The following is a 22,470-nucleotide window of genomic DNA, read 5'->3' on the forward strand; positions in this document are numbered from 1 at the left end:
TTCAGCCTTGATATCCTCATAAGTAAAAGTTAAAAATAACTTTCTCTGTTTTCAGGGTCTTACTCATGAGGGAGAGGGATAGGGATGTATATATGATATACATATATGTATATTATATACAGACATATACACCTTACATTTGTATTGCACGTTGGATGTTACCCTTATGTGTGTTTTTTGTTTTTGTTTTTTTTTGTTTTTGTTTTTCGAGACAGGGTTTCCCTGTAGTTTCTAGAGCCTGTCCTGGAGCTAGCTCTTGTAGACCAGGCTGGCCTCGAACTCAGAGATCCGCCTGCCTCTGCCTCCCGAGTGCTGGGATTAAAGGCGTGCGCCACCACCGCCCGGCTTACCCTTATGTGTGAATGTTATAATTTGATATGATAACCTTGAGGTAGGGTAATTTGCCATTTATAACCTTGAGAGGTACGAAAGAGATAAAGTTCTCCCCTGTGTGCTCCCTCCCCAGCTGCCACTGAGACAGTGGAGAAGGCTCCCAATCCTGCAGGAAGATTGAGTTAGGGTGGGGCCAGTGAGGAGCTGGGAAGACCCACCTGCAGAAGTGCAGCATGCTTGTCCAGCCAATTGCTCATCTTTTAAACTCTTTCCAGCTACTTAGTAACCACAGAGAGGGGATAGACAGCTCCGAGAAATATGGTCAACAAACCTAGGCATGGGTGGCACACTCCTGTAACCCTGCACTCGGGAAACAGGCAGAAGGCCCAAAAGTTGGAAGTCAGCCTGGGCTACATGAGTTCCAGGTCCATCTTGGACTACATAGGGAGACCCTTCTTGAAAAACAAGACAATATAAAAAAAAATATAACATGACAAAATCAATATAGAGTGGCTGGAGAGATGACTCAGAGACTTAGAGCACGTGCTGCCCTTGCAGAGGACCTGAGTTCCCAGCACACTGGGTGGCTCCCAGTGCCAGAAACTCCAGCTTCTGAGGTCTAATGACCTCTTCTGGCCTCTGAAGGCATTGCACACGCGCGCTCGTGCACTCACACACACACTCACACACACACTCACACTCACACACTCTCACACACACACACACACTCACACACACACACTCACACACACACTCACACACACACTCACACATACACACTCACACACACCACACTCACCACACATACACACTCACACACACACTCACACACACTCACACACACACTCACACACTCACACACACTCACTCACACACTCACACACACTCACACACACACTCACACACTCACACACACACTCACACACTCACACACACACCAGAAATAAAACCTTACATTTTCCTATTGTTTCTGTTGTCACTGTTTTGCATGTAACCCAATAAGCCACTTTAATGCCTTTTGAGGGAGGTTCAGGGTGATATTGCCAACTAACTCTGGTTATCAGTTTGCTTCTTATAAAAGAGACGGGTTAATCCTTTGATTTTTCAATAAGGAACAGCTTCAAATTAACAGCAACTCTACTGCTTCTGTCCCCCGACTGCTTGGATAATAGGTGTGTGTGTGAACGACTGCACAGCTGTTCTACTGATTTACATGGGTGGTGTGTGCAGATGTAGCTGTCAGTGGGTGTGCTGTGCACACAGAGGCCTGTGCTCAGTGTCTGCTGTCTTTCTCTATTGCTCTCTACCTTATTTTTTGAGACAGGGTCTCTCACTGGTCCTAGCGCTCAATAATTTGGCTAGAATGGCTGACTAGCAAGCCCCAGGAATCATGTCTCTGCCTTCCCAGCTTTGAGCTTCCAGGCTATGCATGGATTTTCACATAGATGCTAGGAATACAAACTCAGGTCCTCTTGCCTAAGTGGCAAAGCCATCTCCCAGGCCCCTCAATTGAGTTTTTTTGTTTGTTTGTTTTCGAGACAGGGTTTCCCTGTAGTTTCTAGAGTCTGTCCTGGAGCTAGCTCTTGTAGACCAGGCTGGCCTCAAACTCAGAGATCCACCTGCCTCTGCCTCCCGAGTGCTGGGATTAAAGGCGTGCGCCACCACCGCCCGGCTCAATTGAGTTTTTGATGGGGATGCCAGGATAATTAAATGCAAAGGGAAAAAAAAAACCAATATTTTTTCTAAGACAGATTGAGAGCTTGAGGCCAGCCTCAAGCTGGACTACACAGACTACACAGGCAGTAAAGAAGGCACAGAAATTTTAGCAAGAATATGGAGAAATTAGAAAATTAGAATCCTTATATATTGTTGGAAAGATAGTAAAATGAGGTGGTCACGTACACACATACACACACAGTGATATAGACAGACAGCAGGAAGGACTGAAAACTGCCCATACAAAAATTGTACAGAAATGTCAGTGACGATATATTATTCATAACACCAAAACATTGGAAACAATCCCAATGTCAGTCAACTGTTGAAGGGATAAACAAAATGTATTCACACATTGCAGTATTTATTCCCCTAAGAAAGGAATGAGGTGCTTATACATGCTACAACATGAACGAACACTGAAACATTATGCCAAGGGGAAAACAATCATAAGATGGTATAGGAATCCATGTGTGTGAGCTGTCCAAAATAAACAACCGCAGAGACAGAAAGCCGGTCAGTGGTTACCAGTGCCTGGGACGGGGACGGCAGAGCGGCTGCCAAAAGGGAGAGGGTGATGAGAACAAACTGAACTTGGTAATGATGGTTGCACAAGCATTTTAAATGTAAATTTTTTTAAATATTTATTTATTTATTATGTATACAATAATCTGTCAGTGTGTGTGCCTGCAGGCCAGAAGAGGGCACCAGACCCCATTACAGATGGTTGTGAGCCACCATGTGGTTGCTGGGAATTGAACTCAGGACCTTTGGAAGAGCAGGCAGTGCTCTTAACCTCTGAGCCATCTCTCCAGCCCCTTAAATGTAAATTTTAAATGTAAAAGCCAGTCTATATACTTTAAGAGGGGAGACCTTGTGATATGTGAATTATATCTTGGTAAACTGTTAAAAAAATGCCCAGAGTGGGGACGTCACAGAGCACTTGGGTGGCATGTGCAGAGCCCTGAGGTCCATCCCTAGCATCTCACCTTGCACCCAAGCCCAAAAGGTCTAGATGTGGGATCATACGCTCATTGAGAGATCAGTTAGTGATTGGTTTTGACTCACAGAGTGCACACATCCTCCCCTTTTCTTTGCCCAAACCTGCTGCTCTTCAAGACCCAGCTCGGGTGCTGCCACTACCAGGAAGTACTCCTTGATTCCCTGTCTCATACGATCGCTCATAATTTATTCGGTATCCGCTGTTGTCTGTAGCACTGAGGTTGAACAAAGGGTTTTGTGTTCTACCACTGAACTGCTAAGCCTTTTTTTTTTTTTTTTTTTTTTTTTTTTTAGATAATTGGGCAGGCAGGCAGGTAGGCTGACTGACAGACTAACTTGCTATGCTGCCCACGCTGGCCTCCAATGTGCAACTCTGCATTAACCACTACAGCAGCTGGAGCTATAGGCATGCAGCACCATGCCAATGGCTGCATCCTTACACGGGTACTATTGTCTGACTGTTTGGGCATCAGCTGGAAAGGACAAAGACCAAAGAAACAATCCTACCTGAGCCCAGTTTGGCGATCCAGTGGTGTTTTGGGGTTGGCTTAAGGGAGCTTGGAGAACTTGCGGGCAGCTACAGCACCAGTCTCCTGCCAACAGTTATGAACCTACTTCTATCCCTGGGGGGCCAGCAGCCTCCTGAGCTGCCTTAGCGGTCTACCCACTTCCAGGAGGGCACAATTATGCTAATGGGCACAACTGTGTGACCATTGATGGGACTGATCACAGCCGCTGTGATTCAAGACAGCAAATGATCACTTCTAACCTGGAGGAAACAAGGGCTACCAAAAAGAAGGGTAGGCTCCTAAGGTCCAAATGAGGAGCAGAAGGAGGGAGAACATGAGCAAGGAAGTCAGGACTGCAAGGGGTACACCCACCCACTGAGATGGTGGGGCTGATCTAATGGGAGCTCACCAAGGCCAGCTGGACTGGGACTGAAAAAGCATGAGATAAAACCGGATTCCCTGAACATGGCGGACAATGAGGGCTGCTGAGAAGCCAAGGACAATGGCACTGGGTTTTGATCCTACTGCATGTACTGGCTTTGCCAGGGGGCCTGGCCTGTTTGGATGCTCACCTTCCTAGATCTGGATGGAGCAGGGAGGACCTTGGACTTCACACAGGGCAGGGAACCCTTACTGCTCTTCGGACTGGAGAGGGAGGGGGGAGGGAAGTGGGAGAGGGGGAGGGAAATGAGAGGCGGGAAGGAGGTGGAAATTTTTAATAAAAAAATAATAAAAAAATCTAAAACAGTCAGACCTATGTAAAAAGACCCTATCTCAATAAAAACAAACAAAAAAAAAAGAAGAAAAAAAAAGCAGCCTCAGACTAGGAGCCAGAAAAGCCAGGACCACGTACACACACACACACACACACACACACACACACACACATGCGCGCGCGCCCCTTTGGACCTTAGTCCAAAAACCTTCCAGCCTCAGTTTTCCCAAGTGTGCAGTGACGGTGACATTGTACCTGTCCTCTTTTTCAGGCTTGTAGGAAGACGGATGCAGGTCCTTCATCAGTTGTACAGCACCGCACAGAACCATGTTGTTGAGCAGGGTGTGCTGGCATGAGCTCCATCCCAGCACTCAGGAGGCGGAAGTAGGATTGGAAAACAAAACAATGCCAGGTGGTGGTGGCGCACGCCTTTGATCCCAGCACTCAAGAGGCAGAGGCAGGTGGATCTCTGTGATTTCAAGGCCAATCTGGTCTACATAGTGAGTTCCAGGACAGCCAGGGCTATATAGAGAGATGGTGTCTCAAAACACACACACTAAAAAGGAAAAGAGAAAATTTGAGCCAGTATGGAGATGGGAACGACACACTCCCTGGAAGCTGACCTGTGCAGGCTGCTTAGCGCTGTCTAGGGGCCTTTCTGTAATGATGGGAATGTTTGTCTAACAGGAATGTAGCAAGCGGAATTGAACATAGATCTCAGGGGTAGAGCGCTTGCTTGCCGTGTGTGAGTTTCTGGGTTCTGTCTCCACACTGGGGGGACAGTGTGTGTGTGTGTGTGTGTGTGTGTGTGTGTGTGTGTGTATAGAGGTATATATAGACATATATAAAACAAGGTCACAGATATAATTCCTCCCTCCCCCTTTTTTCCTTCCTTTATTGAGACACAGTCCTATGTAGATCAGACTGGCCTTGAAATTCCTACACAACCAAGGGTGACTCTGAACTGCTGATCCTGCTGCCTCCATCTCAAGAGCGCTGAGCTTACAGACATACAGCACCAGCTCAGTGTGTGACATGCTAAGGAGATACCTGGGGTTTCATGCATGTGAGACAGTGCTCTGTCGACTGAGCTACATGCCCAGGCCTAATTCTATATTGTCTAATTGCCAGGTCAGGAAAAGCAAAAGGAAATAAGTAGTATCCTTCTAATATCTATCTAACTCAATATATCTAAAATGATATTTCAATATGTAATTTCTTTTTTAAAATCTATTTATTTTTACCTTATGTGCATTGGTGTTTTGCCTCTATATATGTCTGTGTGAGGGTGTTGGATCCTGAAGTTGCAGACAGTTGTACGCCACCATACGGGTGCTGGGAATTGAACCTGTGTCCTCTGGATGAGCAGTCAGTGCTCTTAACACAGAGGCATCTCTTCAGCCCCATCAACATGTAATTTCTATCAACATATTTTGCCTTTTTTCTTTGCTATGTCTTAAAACATCTGGTGGGTTGTACATACCTCGATCCAAATGTTACCTTTTCAGTTCATGTAATGTAGTCTAGCTGACGCAGTGCGCTGTGTTGAGCAGGCAAAGCATCTCACGCTGCTTCTGTTTGAAAACGGGTTGGGTAAAAATAAAAGATTAGTTCCCAATGGCAGGGATGTGTTCAAGAGCCCACGAGCAGGCTGGGCAACCAGCAGGAGAAGACGGTGGCAGGTGTTTCCTGAGGCCCTCAGCTTCCCACTCAGAACTCTCTGGGCAGCACGTTTGTGCCCTAGGGCCTTCTTCCAGACCTGCTGGTTTGCATTATGGAGGTGATGACCTGGCATCAAGCTTTGGTGGTTACCTCATCAAAGACGTGAAATCCCAGCCTTGCAGAGTTCTGTTTTGGGTCTTATCTAGCCCAATTGTCTCCCTTGGGATCAGATTCCTGGGGGATCTCTGAAGGTCACAAAGCTATTTATTTTGGATTTTGTTGTTGTCACTTAGGGGAAAGCAGTGTTGGGGATGAACCTCAGACCTCGGGCACAGTAGGCAAAGACAGAGCAGCTGGCCTGACAGTGCCAGCTGGCCATAGGATCCCGTGCCGGGCTGCCCGGATTCCTCCCGCATTGCTGAACATGAGGTGTGGCGGTCCGCAGCTGCCCTGGCGACAAGGTTGAGTCTGCAGCAGCTCGCTGAAGCCCACGCTCTGCACGACTGCGGTCCGCAGACAATGAACGTCGCGGCAGCATGCGGATGAGTACGCTGCAGCCAAAAGAAGCCAAGGCCTGCGGGTTCCCAGGCAAACGCCGGAGGGATGCGGGGGAGGAGCCCCAGATAGACACTGGCCTTTGGTCGCGCGCCCTTGCCCTCCTGGAGCAGGGGGTGCGGCAAGTGCGGCTGCGCAGAAGAGCCCTCTTTTTTGGACCTCAGGTTGAGACCTCAGTAGAATGTGTCAGGAATGGGGGACAGGCTTTCTCTCTTAAGATGCCTTATTATGGAGTGTGCGCACATGACATTAATGCATATGAAAGTGTTGGAACGTGATAAACATTTAACATACACAAAACTACCTTATGTTCAGTGGTAGCCTTATCTTTCCCATCCTTCATTTCGAGTGTCCTCTGCCTCCACTACCGTGTGTGTGTGTGTGTGTGTGTGTGTGTGTGTGTGCATGGGGGGGGGATCATGCCATCTTTATGTGGGGTCCTGGGATCCAACTGTGGTCCTTGGATTTGTATGGGAAACTTTTCCAAGCTGAGCTATTTCACCTGCCGCTGAATCTTCTCTTCTCCATGCCAAAGTAGCGCTGATTGTGGAAACAACCCAAACGTACAATAGCTGGGGAGTAAATGAACAAAATGTGCTGTAGCCGCACATGAGATGTTATCTGATAAGAATAATAGAAAAAAGAAACTGATATGTATCAGGACTCGGAAAACAAAAGACTGCTGGACATGGTGACTCATGTCTGTATTCCCAGTATTTCGGGAGGCAAAGCCAGGAGAGTTGAGGTCTCCCTGGATTAAAGGGCGAGACACTATCTCAAAAAAACAAAACATAACAAGCTAGGAGTGGAGGCACACGCTTTTAGTTCTAGCATTCTGGAGGCAGGGGCAGGTGAATCTCTGATTTGAAAGCCAGCCTGGTTTATAGAGTGAGTTCCAGGACAGCCAGGGCTATGTAGAGAGACCCTATCTCAAAAACCACAAAACCATAACAAACATGGCCACATTGGCATACAGATGCGGGGGTGAAGTTCAATGGTAAAGAGTTTATTTAGCATAAGCATCATCCAGTTCCCTAGGCTCTGATCCCCAACAACGCCCCCATAGCTCCCACCCCAGAGAGGGGGGGGAGAGATTGCTATATTTTCTGTATTTATTATAGCTGGGCATGGTGGCCTGCACCTGCAACCTAGCACTTAGAAGACTGAGGCAGGAGAATCAAGAGTTCAAGGTTGTTGTCGGGTGGTGGTGGCAGAAGCACCAGGAGGTGGATCTCTGTGAGTTCGAGGCCAGTCTGGTCTACAGAGTGAGCTCAGGACAGCCAAGGCTACACAGAGAAACCCTGTCTTGAAACACCAAAACAAGAAATAAAGAACAACAAAAGGAGTTCAAGGTTATCCTTGTCTGTTGGAAGCCAGTCTGGGATGCTGGGATACATGAAACCCCGTCCATGAAAAGCAAATCTAAAATCTTACCATTTATCACGTATCAAGTAGACAGGATGTTACAGGCATGTACCAAGCCTACCTGTCTTTCTTTAGATTCCTACAGTCCAGAATGTCTGATGACCTACTGCTTTTGTAATCCTCTCCCAAGCTTTTAGTTCCATGTAAGTAGCATGTCATGTGTCATTAACACAAGTCAAATGACCGGTGGGGAAGTGACGAAACTCAGGAGCCACTGCTAGTTCTGGCCTGGGAGATACAGGACCCAGCTCCCTTGGCTCTGCGGAGCAGCTCTGGGAGGCCTGCCCTTCCTCTCATCACCTGGCCTTTGAAGAAAACACTTTTCATTGCCTCCATATCCTGAAGGCAATCCAGCGTTCCGGATCCAGTGGCTGAGTGTGGGGGGAGGGGCCCCACTCCGCCCTGATACCGTTGTCTGCTTTTCCTTTTAGTTTAGGGATAGTTGTTCTCTTGTTGCTACTGAGGCTAAACATCCCGTCAAGTTTATGAAGCACAAACTTAGTGTTTCTTATTCTTAGATATTCCTGTTTTTTTCTTTTGCCTTTTTAAAGAATTTAAATTAATTACATGTAGTCTCAGTTGGCCTGGAGCTTACTAAGTCGACAGGCTGGTTTGAACTCACAGAGATCTGCCTGCCTCTGTGTTCCAGGTGCTGGGGTTAGAGGTGCATACACCACACCCAGACGTCTTTATTGATTTTTAGAGAGCATACAGCATAACGGACTTTACTAGAGCATTTGCCAGCCACTTGCTTTCCCCTCCCATGGCCTTTCCCAAATGATCTACCTTCCTTAGCCCCCTCCGCCTTCACAAGAACTCCATCACCCCCTTCACAAGAACTCCATCACCCCCTTCACAAGTACTCCATCACCCCCTCCGCTTCACAAGAACTCCATCACCCCTTCACAAGAACTCCATCACCCCCTTCACAAGTACTCCTCCATCACCCCTTCACAAGAACTCCATCACCCCCTTCACAAGTACTCCATCACCTCCTCCGCCTTAAGGCTATTTTACACTCTCATGCTTCCCTTCTAGTTCCATGGCACACCACACACTAACCACACACCCCACGCCTACCCAGACCCCACCCGTGTTCCCACACACCCCACCCCTACCCACACCCCACCCCTACATACACACCCCACTCCTACATACACACCCACCCCTGCCCACACCCCATCCATACCCACACCCCACCCCTATTCCCACAGCCCTCCCCTACCCACACCCCACCCCTACTCCCACACCCCACCCCTACACACACCCCACCCCTACACACACACACACACCACCCCTAATCCTCCATACCCCACCCCTACCCCTGAACACCCAACCCCTACTCCAGCACAATCACCCCGGCCCTACACACTCCACACCTAGCTCCACACACGATGTGAATTTTTTTCTCTTTTGTTTTGTTTTTGTTTTACTAGGGATCTAAACTTCCAGGTCCGTGTGCACACGGGGTAAATGCTCTACCACACACCAGGCAGGCCCTGTGCCACAGTAGCCAACACAAAGGGAACTCAGGGGTGTTTTTGCGGACTTTCTGCTCCAATTTGCTTTGTTTTGACATTTTCTTGTCTTATTGGTTTTTCCTTGTTTTGATTTTCATTTTCCTGTTTTTTTCATTCTTTCTTTTCTTGTGTGTGTGTGTGTGTGTATTTCTTGTTTGTTTGGTTTTTTTTTTTTTTGAAAAAGAGAGGAAGAAAAAATTGGATGGGTGGGAAGGATCTGGGAAGAATTAGGGGAGAGATAAAAACACAATCAAAATACATTGTATAAAAATATTCTTTAATAAAAATCTACAGGGGCGGGTGGAAATAATTAGATTTCTTTTATTCTTTTTCTTTCTTGTTTTTTGATACAGGGTTTCTTTGTGTAACAGTCTTGGCTGCCCTAGACCAGGCTGGCCTCGAACTCATGAGATCCACCTGCCTCTGCCTCCCAAGGGCTGGGATTAAAGTCGTGCGCCACCACCCAGCTAGATTTGTTAGTGTTGGGATGCTTGGAGAAGAAAAACCTTGGGAAGCACTCACTGCTCCCTCCCAGTGATATCTCCAGATGCAATCACCTTGTTCCTACCTGAATAGGGCTAGCGACAGGAAGCGCCCAGGCTGGAAGGCTCACCCTCCAGGTGCTGTGTATGTCATGTGCCTACAGTTGTCCTGCGTTCTCCCCTCAAGAGAAACCCCTGGGGCTCTCGTGTCTCTCAGATTCCCATCCTGCAACATGCTTCCTCCAGCTTAGACTGTGCTGGCCAGCAAGCCTGGCGGGGGCCCCTGACTGTACTCTGTGGATGGTGTTGGTGCTGTCTGAAGTCAGCCTGGCCTCCCTGGGACAACCTGCAGTTGGGGAAAAGTGTCAAGTCTTTCTCGCGTGGAGAATCGCTAGTTTGGCCTGCAGTCCAGGTCTAATTCTCAGCACCACAGATAAATGAACATGACTCATTCCCTCACGGCAGGAAGACTGTCAGGTTCAGTCTTATTGCTTCGCTAGTATTATTTATTGTTGTTGTTGTTGTTATTATTATTATATTTTTATTTTTCAGCGCTGGGGATGGAGCCTGGGGCCTTGTATATGCTAAGCAAGTAGACACTTTACCACCAGGTTACATTTCTAAAGCAAAGCAATTCTTTTCTTTGTCTTTCTTTACGACGTTTTCTGGCAGGGTGCACTCCGGACCCAGACTGGCCAAGAACTTGAGATTTTCCTCAGCCTCAGCCTCCAGAGTGCTGGGATTGAACTACTGAGCATAGCACACTATTGTGCTTGGTTCTACTTGTGTCTCTTGTTGTTTTGAGATGGAGACTCAGCTAGCCCAGGCTAGCCTGGGCACGCGTGTGGCACTCAGAGGCCCCTTCTTCCTCTGCCCAGTCCTAGCACTGCGGTGTGTTTATCCAATCTGTCTTCAGACGTCCCTTTCCCTCTTATTTGAGTATTCTCTCCAGTTGTAGGCCAAACATTAACTTAATAAGACATCGCCTTTTAAAACTTTTGAGTTAGTGTTTAACAGGTAGAGTTTTAGTCCTAGAGAAGAATCCCGCAATCACATGGTGGTGATGGCTACACTACATTAAAAATATGTTCCTTCTTTCTCTCTGGCGATGTAGGACTCATTATATAGACCAGGCTGGCCTCAACTTCACAAAGATCCCCCTGTCTCCCAAGTGCTGGGATTAATGGGATATGACACCATACCAGGCAAGAATGTATTTCTTCAACTGAGCGGTGGTGGCACATGCCTTTAATCCCAGCATTCAGAAAACAGAGAAAGTGGATCTCACAGAAGCAAGTGGATCTTTATGAGTTCAAGACCAGCCTGGTCTACAGAGTGAGTTCTAGGACAGCCAGGACTGTTACGCACAGAAACCCTGTCTCAAAAAAGAAAAGAAAAGAATGTATTTCTTTCTTTTTTTTTGGTTTTTTTCGAGACAGGGTTTCTCTGTGGCTTTGGAGCCTGTCCTGGAACTAGCTCTTGTAGACCAGGCTGGTCTCGAACTCACAGAGATCCGCCTGCCTCTGCCTCCCGAGTGCTGGGATTAAAGGCATGCGCCACCACCGCCCGGCCTTTTTTTTGGTTTTTCGAGACAGGGTTTCTCTGTGGCTTTGGAGCCTGTCCTGGAACTAGCTCTTGTAGACCAGGCTGGTCTTGAACTCACAGAGATCCGCCTGCCTCTGCCTCCCGAATGCTGGGATTAAAGGCGTGCGCCACCACCGCCCGGCAAGAATGTATTTCTTATCAGTGCATTATACCTTTAAATGCTAAAGAAGATGGCAGGATGGCTCAGTGGGTAAGGGTACTTGCTGCCAAGCCTGACAACCCGGCAGCAATCTTTGGGCACCACGTGCTGGAAGGAGAGAACCAACACTCATGAGATGTCCTCTGACCTCTGTGTCTACACACAATAATAACAATAACTTTTAAAAGTAATTAAGAATGGTAAAGAGGTTGAGCGCAGGCTCACATCTATAATAGCAGCGTTCAGGAGACTGAGCAGGAAGTCCACCACATGTCCAAGGCCGTCCTGGCTCACATAGACAGTTCCTTAAAACAAATGAATAAAACAAACCCAAAGCCTCGGGAAAATAAATAATTTGAAAGTTGACATGCTGTAGAAAAGCCCGGGGGCAATTCAGTGTGTCCATCTCTAGCACACCCTGCCTATAGACTTCCAGGAAGCAGACGGGAGCTGGGCATCTTCCTGCCAGCCCAGGAGGCAGCTTGGCTCTGCCAGAGCTTCGGCCAGTGATGGTGCATCTTGACCTCTGCGGCCAGGAACATATGAGTAATGTGTGACTCACATCTGTCTACCCCTGTTGCCTAATCTGGCTCCGTCTTCTCTGGAATCACCTCCCACTCTTTTATTCCCTCCTTCCTTGGCACATTTCCAGCAGGATCCAGGAAAAAAAAAAAAAAAAAACGGGCCCTGTGTCACAAGTCGGGTCAGTGCTGAGCCAGAGCAGCCTGACCTCACCTGCACAGGCCCTCTGGCTTGACCTGGGGCTGTTCCTAGAGAGGGTGGCAGCCATCAGGTATTGTGGCTCCAGGGGGGTGGCGGGCAGACAGGAGCACCTAGTGCTCAGCCAGAAGGCATCAGGGAGTGATAGACAAGCTGGAAAGAAAGGCAGGCTGAGCTTCTGGGCTGAGGAGGCTGTGGGAAGGCCTCCCTCCAACATCATTTTATCATCTTATCTCCAGAGCAGGGGGAGCTGGGCACCAGAAAGTGCAGAGGCCCAGAGATCAGAGGCCATGGCCCAGCAGAGCTGCTCTGTCTGCCCTTGAGGCTGTTGGTGGGTGGCTGTCTAGATGCCCAGGCTGAAGGAGGAAGGGGAAGAGGAGGAAGAGAGGCATGGCCCTCACAGAACTGAGGTGAGGGGCTGGAAACAGGCAGTGGTGGCCTGGTTTGGGAGCTGGGACAGCACTGGGCCTACAAGTGCTGGGCTCTTGCTGTGAAGAGGACTGACTTGCACTAAGGGCTGAGGTTGCCACTGACCCCTGTGGTCTGGTCTCCCTCCCACAACCACAAGGACCTTTGACCTTTCCCTGTCCTCGGCATGCTGATGGTCAGACAGCCACTGCAGAGAACTTGGTAGGAGGCATTCAGCCTTCCCTCCCCTAAAGCCCCGGGAAGTGGCTTCTAGGGCCCACTTCAAAGCTAGGCTGTGTTGGTGAGGGCTTAGTCTCCTCCCTCTGCTTACTGAGATTGATGGTCTCCACCCAAGGTGCTGGGCGCTCCTGAGATGCGGAGTGCAGCTTAGGCTGCGTTCCGTTCCTCGTTCCTCGGCATTTGAGGGCTTCATGTATTTCCACTAAGTCACAGGAGTGTTGGGTGGAGCACCACCAGGTGGGACAGGGACCCCAAGAGGGCAGTGTCACTGCCTGATCTTCCTCCTTCCCACAGACTGCAAGGGCTTCCACGGTCTTCAGGATAGATGGTGCCGAGGATTGCACCGTTGCTTTGTTGAGTTTTGATAGGCAGCATAGGCTGGTCTCAAGTTGGCAGTCTTCTTGCCTGGGGTTGCACTTGTGGGCCCAGGCCCGGCCAAGTTCCCTACTCTTTTTGTTACTGTTTATTTGCAGATTGAATCGGGTATTGTTACTGTTTAACTGCAAATCTTAAACCTATTTCTTCCCACTTTGCCTCTAGCAAGTCAAAGTTCTCTCTGCTGCTGTCCTCATGTGAACAGGGACAGGATGACAGCTCCCTGAGCTTGCCCACACCTCCCCCCTGCCCACCATCACCCCAGCACCCAGTATAAGATCCTGGCAGGGATGAAGATTTCCTAAGAACATGCCCTGTTTCCTTCCCTTGACTGTCAGATACTGGAACAGTGGTCCCCAAGGAACTAGAATCTTCCTGGGAGGCTCAGATAGTGAAGCATAGTACCAGCCAGAGGGAGGAGCTTACATCTTTACCTCTCTCTAAGATTCTACACAGTTCTGTCTGAAGACCTCACAGGACAGACTGGAGGGGCCACACTGAATCAATCTCTTTTCTGTTCTTCATCATCTACCACCCTCTCACTGCGTGCATGTGCGTGTGCGTGTGTGTGGTATATGTGTATATATGGAGTAAGTGTAATATGTGGGGTGTATATTATTTTGTGTGTGTGTGTGGTGTGGTGTGGTGTGGTGTGTGTGTGTGTGTGTGTGTGTGCGCATGTGGAACCCAGAGGTCAACACCAGGTGTCTTTTTTCATTGGTGTTTAACTGGAAGTTCCCTAATCCTCCTGTTTCTGCCTCTGGTGATGGAATTACAAGCGCGCCACAGCTGTGCCTGGCTGGCTGGCTTTCATTTGCCTGCCTGCTTGTCTTCCTTCCTTCCTCCCTCCCTTCCTTCTTTTCTTCCTTCACTTTCTATTCTTTTCTTTTTGTTTTGATTTTTGAGACAGGGTCTCTCTCTATAGTCCTGGAGCTCAATATATAGATAAAGCTGGCCTTGAACTTACAGAGATAGGTTTGCCTCTGTCTCTGCCTTTGCCTCCTGGGTGCTGTGATTAAAGGCCTGCACCACACTGGGCTTTTCTTTCTTTCTTTTAATGTAGGCCCTGGGGCTCAAACTCAGGTGTCCAGGCCTGAGTGGTATGTATTTTACTGACTGGCTAGCTAGCTCCCAAGCCCCATACTTGGCTCATTAATGTTTATGAGAGTGCTGAGCCTTGCTTAGTAGGACCATCAAAGCACAAGCAACTCTGGGGACATGAGATCTTTGCAAGGTCTTCCTCTGTATACTTCTTGAATCTGTTTTCTGCCCGTGCCCACTGCCCGCAGAGACTCTTCACCGCCTCTCCAATCCATTTCTGCACAGCTGCGAAAAGGGTGAAGTCGATTCTCACTGCAGAACCTCTTTAACAAAACCTTTCTTCCTGTGGTCACCTCGGGGGATAGACGCCACACTCCCGAGAGCCGGGTACAAAGTTCTCCCTGATGTGGCCCCTGCTTCTTCCATGTCACCAGGTCCGTTACAATTGCATATGGACCTTTGTCTGCGCTTCCCACAGGCCAGCTGACTCTGTAGTGTGCCCCTGAATCAGCAGGAGAGGAAATGGAATGTTGAGACATGACCCCCCCACCACACACACTCTCGTTTGAGGCAGGAAGTAGCCTGAAATTGCCCGGCTCCTGCTTTCCCAGTGCTGGAATGACAGATATACTGTCATGCATGGTTTAGCCCATCATAAAAGCTTTATTTTAAATAGTTATCCTAGTTTTTTGTAGTTAAAATATATTTCTTTCATAAAATGGTGATGAGAATAAATGCAGTATTTTTTTTTTTTTAATTCCCTTGTGGCTGGGGGTACGGCTTGGTGGGTAAAAGCATCTGTGCAGCAAACCTGAGGAGCTGAGTTCAAATACCCAGAACTTATGTAAAAGTTGGCTACATAATGTGAACATCTGTAGTCCCTGCACTCCTAGAGGGGAGATGAGAGGCAGAGATGGGAGAAATCCCACTAGGGCCGGCTAGCCTAGCGGCCACATGGCAAAACAACAAAGACAACCTGCCTCAAACTAGGCGGAAGGCAAGGAAGGACACACAAGTTGTTTGTCTTCTGACCGTGTGGACGCTGGGGCACGCACACACCTGCATCCACGCACATAAATATGCAAGCCCATTCACACAAACAAACATGCCGTACACGCCAAAAATAAATTTAAAATATTTGGAGAGAGAGAGAGAGAGAGAGAGAGAGAGAGAGAGAGAGAGAGAGAGAGAGAGAGAGAGAGAGAGAGGGTAAACACAACACAAAACAAAAGTCTGTGCTTAGCAAACTTTTGTAGGCTTGCAGCTTGAGCCCTTGTGGGGGGGCTTGTGCACGGTTCTTGGGACCTGGGTTTGTGCACAGTTCTGGTGACCTCTCCTTTAACTTCTGCCTGGAGCACTCTTCACTTTACCCATTCACCATTCCTCCTTGCTCAAGGTTCTCCTGACTCCCCCTCCCCAGAGCTTGTGTGCTCTCAAGCACTGCCAGGAACCCTCATGCTCACTGTTCCAGGTGTCACCTGACCCTGGCTACCCAGAACACAGTCTGAGAAACACAGGTTTGCTCAGAACCAGACTGAGAAGGAAAAAATCAATTGACTGCCAGCCTCCTTGGTGGTAGTTGTGTGTGTGTGTGTGTGTGTGTGTGTGTGTGTGTGTGGCAGACCTCCTTCACTGGCACAGGATACTGAACTGGGCTTGCCAGGTATTGCCTAGGTCCTACAAACTCTCCAATGTGTGTCTGTCTCTTAATTACTGTTTCCACAGAGGGACCTGGAAATTCAATGTAGATGCTCATATTAGGAAAAACAAAGATTATATATAATCTGTCCCCAAGAAACCCCTGGAGCCCCAGCTCGGCCAGGAAGACAGAGACAGGGGGAAGGGAGAAGGACTGGGAGAGAGGAGAACACAGCTGTGATATCAGTCCCAGACGGAAGCTTGGGACCCACAGAGACCGGAAGGGCAGGGGGTGGCAGGACACAAGGAATGTGACACCTGGAAGTTGGGGCCCCGAGAGAGACACCTCCTGTTGGATCTTTGAGACCCACCCCTCTGCCTCCCGAGGGGTCTCCAACTCACTGTCCCCCAGACTGCTTCTATCTGACCTTCCAGCCCTCTCCTCAGGCCACTCCCCCCATCACCTGTTCTCTGGAAGGAGCCATAACCAGTCTTTGGAAACTGGTTTTTTTTTTTTTTTTTTTTTGATAAAAGGCCCAACTCCTCACTTGGGCCTACAAGGTAACTAAAGACAAGACAAAGCCTGCATCTCCGCCTTCATTTTGTGTCTCGCCTGTGCCTTGGGTGAGACACCTGCTTTTCCTTCATGGGCCAGGGAGAGTCTAACCTGTCTCAACCCCTTTAAGGCTGAAGCCTCGAAGATAAGTCATTATCCTAAAACTGCATCATGAGCTCCAGGAACAGCAGGGCCTCACGGGACAGGTCCTCAGCCCCGGAGGAGGGCAATCAGGAAGTGGCTGCAGCAGTGAGGTCCTCGAGAACAGATTTATCCTCTCAAGCAATGGCAGGGGGTTTCTTTCCACTAAAAAAAGAACTTGAAGAACCAGAACTGAGACAAGGGTCAGGCTAGACCATGTTTGGAGCAGGGCTGCTCAAACCCTCTCCCTGGCCTGCCCTGAGCACCTCTCAGATGTTTCCAAAGCGCCATCCCGCCATTCCGTTCTTCATAGCCTCCAGGGCGGTCACACATGCAGCCAACACAAAATTGTAAATTGCTTAAAAAATATTTTTCGCACATTTTTTTTTTTGGTTTTTCGAGACAGGGTTTCTCTGTGGCTTTGGAGCCTGTCCTGGAACTAGCTCTTGTAGACCAGGCTGGCCTCGAACTCACAGAGATCCGCCTGCCTCTGCCTCCCGAGTGCTGGGATTAAAGGCGTGCGCCACCACCGCCCGGCTTTTTTTTTCCGCACATTTTTAACTTCATCATGTACTTTGTAAATAATGTTGTCTCTCAACATACAAAAGGTAGTGTGACAGTCAGTTGACTTCCTGTGGCCTGCAAATGTAGCACTCTCAGCTCTAGCACCACCTCTGCCTGCACAGCGCCATGCTCCCTGTCACAATGATGATGGACTGAACCCCTGAAACTGTAAGTGAGCTGCCCCAATTAAATGTTTTCTTTATAAGAGTTGTCATGGTCATAGTATCTCTTTGTAGCAATAAAAACCTTCACTAAGACGGAAGTTGGTGCCAGGGACTGGGGTATTGCTGTGATAGGTCTGGCCATGATTTTTGTTTGGAGAAATATGGACTTTGGGACTGTGGATTAGAAAAACAGTTGAACCTTTTAAGCCTTGTTTAAGGGACTGTACTAGTAGGAGCATGGAAGACAGTCGTGCTGAGTGTGATTTGATAACTGTGGGTTTATCAAATGCAAGAGGTTTCAGAGAAGAACTTTAGTATGTTGACTAGAAATTGTTCTTGTGATATTTTGGTGAAAAAAGTGGTTGCCTTTTGCCCTTGTTCAAGTCTGCTTGAAGTTAAAGTGAAGAATTTTGGATTAATTCCATTGGCAGAGAAAATCTCAAAACAGCCTAGTAAAACCTCTGTCATATGGTTTTTAGTGATAACTCTAATGAAGATTTATAAAAATTTATAATGCCTGCATTATAAAGATTTTAAGTTGATAATGGGCTTAACCTCTGAACTGTACGCTGCCACCCCAATTAAATGTTTCCTTTATAAGAGTAGCCATGGTCATGGTGTCTCTTCAACAGCAATAGGAACCCTAACTAAGACATGGATGTAGCAGGAATCCTGGCTGGGGAGAAGGCTGAGATGAAGTTCTGACTGGAATCACTGTCAGAACTACAGCCCACATTTGGGTACCCCCAGGTCCTGGTTGTTCCTGCTCAGCCAGGCCATCCTTCTCCACTGCTTCCCCCAGAGTGTAGAGCTTGGCTGAGAACCTGCACCTACAGCTTCAGGAACCAATATGGGAACTCCCAGAGGACCCAGGCTTTGGACAAAGTGCAGGAGTCCCTGCCCAGTGGTGTATGGCTGGTTGGTGGAGGTGACCAGTGGGCTGTCGTCTCCACCCTTCTACACACACATCTGCTGACACCACTGGAGGACGCAGACACCTCTGCCCTCAGGGCTTCCCTCTGGCTCCAGCTTACAGGGTTCCCTGTTCTCACTGGTGCCCTCACTGCCCTCACGGGAGATGAGCTGACTGACTGGCCAGGGAGAGCAGTAGGCAATGGGGACTGAACATGTGACTGGGACACAAACTTCACATTTCTTTCTTGGAGGGAAAGCAGCAGAGAGGGTGGTGTCCGGCCTGGCCTGGCTCCAGGGCCTCTTGCTCAGCCCCATGACTAGCCACAGGAATGCCTGGAGTATGTGAGGTGGAGTCTGGCTAGGTTCTGCTGATCATGGCCAGTGTGGTCAGACCCAGCTCCACCTACGGGTCTATAGACTGCGTAGATGCCCTGTGCACACCTGCTCTCTGATGGCCTGTCTGTGTGCCTGCCTCCCATCTCTACCTAGATAAGTTCTCCATCCAGGAGAGGTAGGCAGATTTTTCTGTCCCACCAGCTGCTCCCCAAATAACCACAAAGACACTTAATGCTAATTATAAATGTTTGACCAATAGCTTTTTTTTTTTAGCTAGCTCTTATAATTTAACCATTTCTATTAATCTGCGTGCTGCCCCAGGCTCATACCTCACGTATGTACTTCCCAGCCTGCTCACTGTGTCTCATGGCTTCTCCTCCGACTCCGCCCTTCTTCTCTCCAGCATTCTCAGCCCTGAGTGTGTGTAAATATATATGGAATTCATTCGTTTGCACTCTGATTTTTGTCCTTTTGCACGTGCCGGAGTTACACGAAAGCAGGGTCCTTGTCTGCCTTCATTATGACTGGCTCTCCAGGGCCTAGAACAATGCCTGGCACAGAGCCGGTGTCCAGTAACCCCCACGTTAGAAGAAGGAAGGAGGAAAGGAGGGAAGGAGGAAGGGAACAAGGAAAAGGAGGGAGGAAAACAGGAGAAAATGACACTTTAAAGCATGGTCCCCAACGCTGCCACACTGAAGGACAGGGAGAGAGACAAAAGCTTGTCAGCTGCAAACAAAGGCTTGTGGGCTCCTAGCACGGGGGACCACCAGCTGACGGACTGGTTCGACAAGTTCAGGGCCAAACGAAGTGTTTACACAACAGTCGTGAGCCAATCAGTGACTCTGTTGTCTTCTAACTGTCCAATCCTAACTCAGGGAAGGAAGACTCTTGGGCTTGAGAAGAGACTGGGTCTCCTGGCTTCCTGAGTCCCCCTTCAGCTTGCTGGTCTGTTTCTCTCAGTGTCTGCTGTGTGTCCTGAGTCCCCCTCAGCTTGCTGGTCTGTTTCTCTGAGTGTCTGCTGTGTGTCCTGAGTCCCCTTCAGCTTGCTGGTCTGTTTCTCTGAGTGTCTGCTGTGTGTCCTGGGTCCCCTTCAGCTTGCTGGTCTGTTTCTCTGAGTGTCTGCTGTGTGTCCTGAGTCCCCTTCAGCTTGCTGGTCTGTTTCTCTGAGTGTCTGCTGTGTGTCCTGAGTCCCCTTCAGCTTGCTGGTCTGTTTCTCTCAGTGTCTGCTGTGTGTCCTGAGCCCCCTTCAGCTTGCTGGTCTGTTTCTCTGAGTGTCTGCTGTGTGCCTGTGTCCCCTCAGCTTGCTGGTCTGTTTCTCTGAGTGTCTGCTGTGTGCCTGTGTCCCCTCAGCTTGCTGGTCTGTTTCTCTCAGTGTCTGCTGTGTGCCTGTGTCCTCACTCTTAATAAGTTGTCCCCTTCAGCTGTGGTCTGTTTGCTCCTGTTTGCAGCATTGGAGAGTTTTGCTGCCTTTGACTTCTTTAACTGGCAGAGGACATGAACCTGACCCAGACCTCCCCCCCCAAGAGGATACCACCACCACTTCCACACAGGGCTGGTTCCTTAGCCAGCCCGTGTCCTGTCCCCTCAGGGTCCAGTCAGTCTGAATGTCACCCCTCACTGCTTCTCCGCATCTAGGTTCAGTAACTACAATTCTGCTGTTTGACTGTAGATGCCGTATTTTCTCAGAGTGAACTGGCCTTGGGATCAACCAGGGATGGGGTGACAGCCCAGTCTTTTCTGTCCCTTGGCCCCTTAGTGTTCCTGAGGTCCCAGGTAAACTCACTGCCTTCATTGGTGGTGCTGGAAGCACTGTGGCTAGTGTCCTGCCTGGCTGACACTCTTGTCCCCATGACAGCTGTCCCAATGTATGCTCTGATCCTTCCTGGGTCTCTGCTCTCTAGGTCACCGCCAGTGCCCAGCTTTTCCCCCAGAGTGATTCATGATTCTACTTATAACTTTATTACAGTAGCCAGTGCGTACCATACACAAGGATGCTGCCGCCTGAGTCTGAGGATGGTGTGGATGGGGCCTGGGGATGCTGCTGCTGCTGCGGCCGAGGATGGTGTAGACGGGGTCTGGGGATGCTGCTGCTGCTGCTGCTGCTGCCTGAGTCTGAGGATGGTGTGGATGGGGCCTGGGGATGTTGCTGTGTGGGCTGAGAGCTGGCCAGGGACACAGCAGGCCAGGGGCCAAGTTTCAGAGCTGATATGAATTTGTTTGGCTTAGGCCTGTGGATTCCTGCATCCCACTTCCTAGTCCTCTGGATTCTAGGAACTCCCAGAAACCCTTGGGAGCTAAGCTTACACTGGGCTTCCATGGCAAGATGAACAAAAATTTTTAAAACTTACCTTTAAGTAAAAACAGGAGACCAGGCTACATTTGAGGAATGATTAGGATATATTCATGCTGAATTTTTAAAATAGAAATTTAACTGGGAATCCTGACTTTCCCCTCAGCTTTCTGAGCCTTGTAACCCTGGGGAAAATGAATCCATCAGGTAGAGGGTGAGTCTTCCGTCTGGCAATCTGTTTATAAGAACAGGATCTGTCATGTTTGGCTCTGAGCCCCCGAGTCGTCCCCAGCACACCGAGTCTGAGGTAGTCACACCTCTCATCCTTCCTATACTGCCACGTTGGTGGTCAGGGAACGCCTTCTGAAGCAGTGAGCTTGGAGACTTGCAGGAATGAGTTCAGGGATGACCCAGGAAAGATTTTTCCATGGAGAAATCAACACTGTGCATGTGAGAAACCACGAGGCTAGCAGAGCAGGGGACGCGAGCACCAAGGGAGGATTTCTGTAGACAAATATCTTCAGCGTCCAAGCCTGGACCACAGGGGATGGTGGCCCAAGAAAGGGAAGTGGGGGGAATATCCTTCCCCCTACACGGCTCAGGCTTTGGAGGTGGCGATTCCTGCTCTAAGAGAGGGGTAAAGGTGTTTTGGAGGTCCCCTGTTCTGAGCGGGGGGCTCCGGCAGCTGGACCAGGCTGGACGTCAGTGTTTTACAGCACTGTGCTCCCCCTTCTTTAAAGTGGGGTACATGAACCTTTACAGCCAAGGCCCCAGAAGTTGAGGCACAGGTCTCAGCCTCTGGAGTACACACTTTACTTTTGGCAGGCCCCTGAGAACACTGTGTGTGGATGTGTCCCACACACACCCCCTTCTAGGGAAAAGCACTACAGCCTGCTATAGGCCCATGTGGGGAGTAGGGGGGAGGTGACAAGGGCCCATAGGGTTCCATGAATCCCCAGCAGGACTCTCCCTGGCTTTGGAAGGCACTGGAAGCCCTGCACCGTAGCTAGGGAACTCAATACTTAAACAAGATTCCATTGCCAAATCTGTCCCTCCTTTTCCTCCCAGAAGCCCAAATATACCCACCAAACAATGAGAAATGGCTCTGCTCCATCTTTAGTTTATAAGCATGCTGCTTGCCTGTTGGCACACCAAGGAAGCCGCTGCTTACCTTAAAATGTCCATTCGCTTCTGCCAGATGAAAAGCTACCTTAACAGAATTCCGGTTCTTGGCTCTGTCTCAACCATACACCAGATAGCACCCTTTCTAAGACTCCCCCCCCCCCCAATTCTGGCTTCTGCTTGTGGGAAGCTCCTCCGAGGAGCCTTTGTTGGGGGAGGGCAGGTGGGAGAGGCCAGTCCCACAAAGATGTTTTGATGCACAAGGGGAAATACCCCATTTCTGTTTCATTCTTGGAC

The sequence above is a fragment of the Arvicola amphibius genome, chromosome 4 (assembly GCF_903992535.2).
Source record: "Arvicola amphibius chromosome 4, mArvAmp1.2, whole genome shotgun sequence".
Lineage (NCBI taxonomy): Eukaryota > Metazoa > Chordata > Mammalia > Rodentia > Cricetidae > Arvicola > Arvicola amphibius.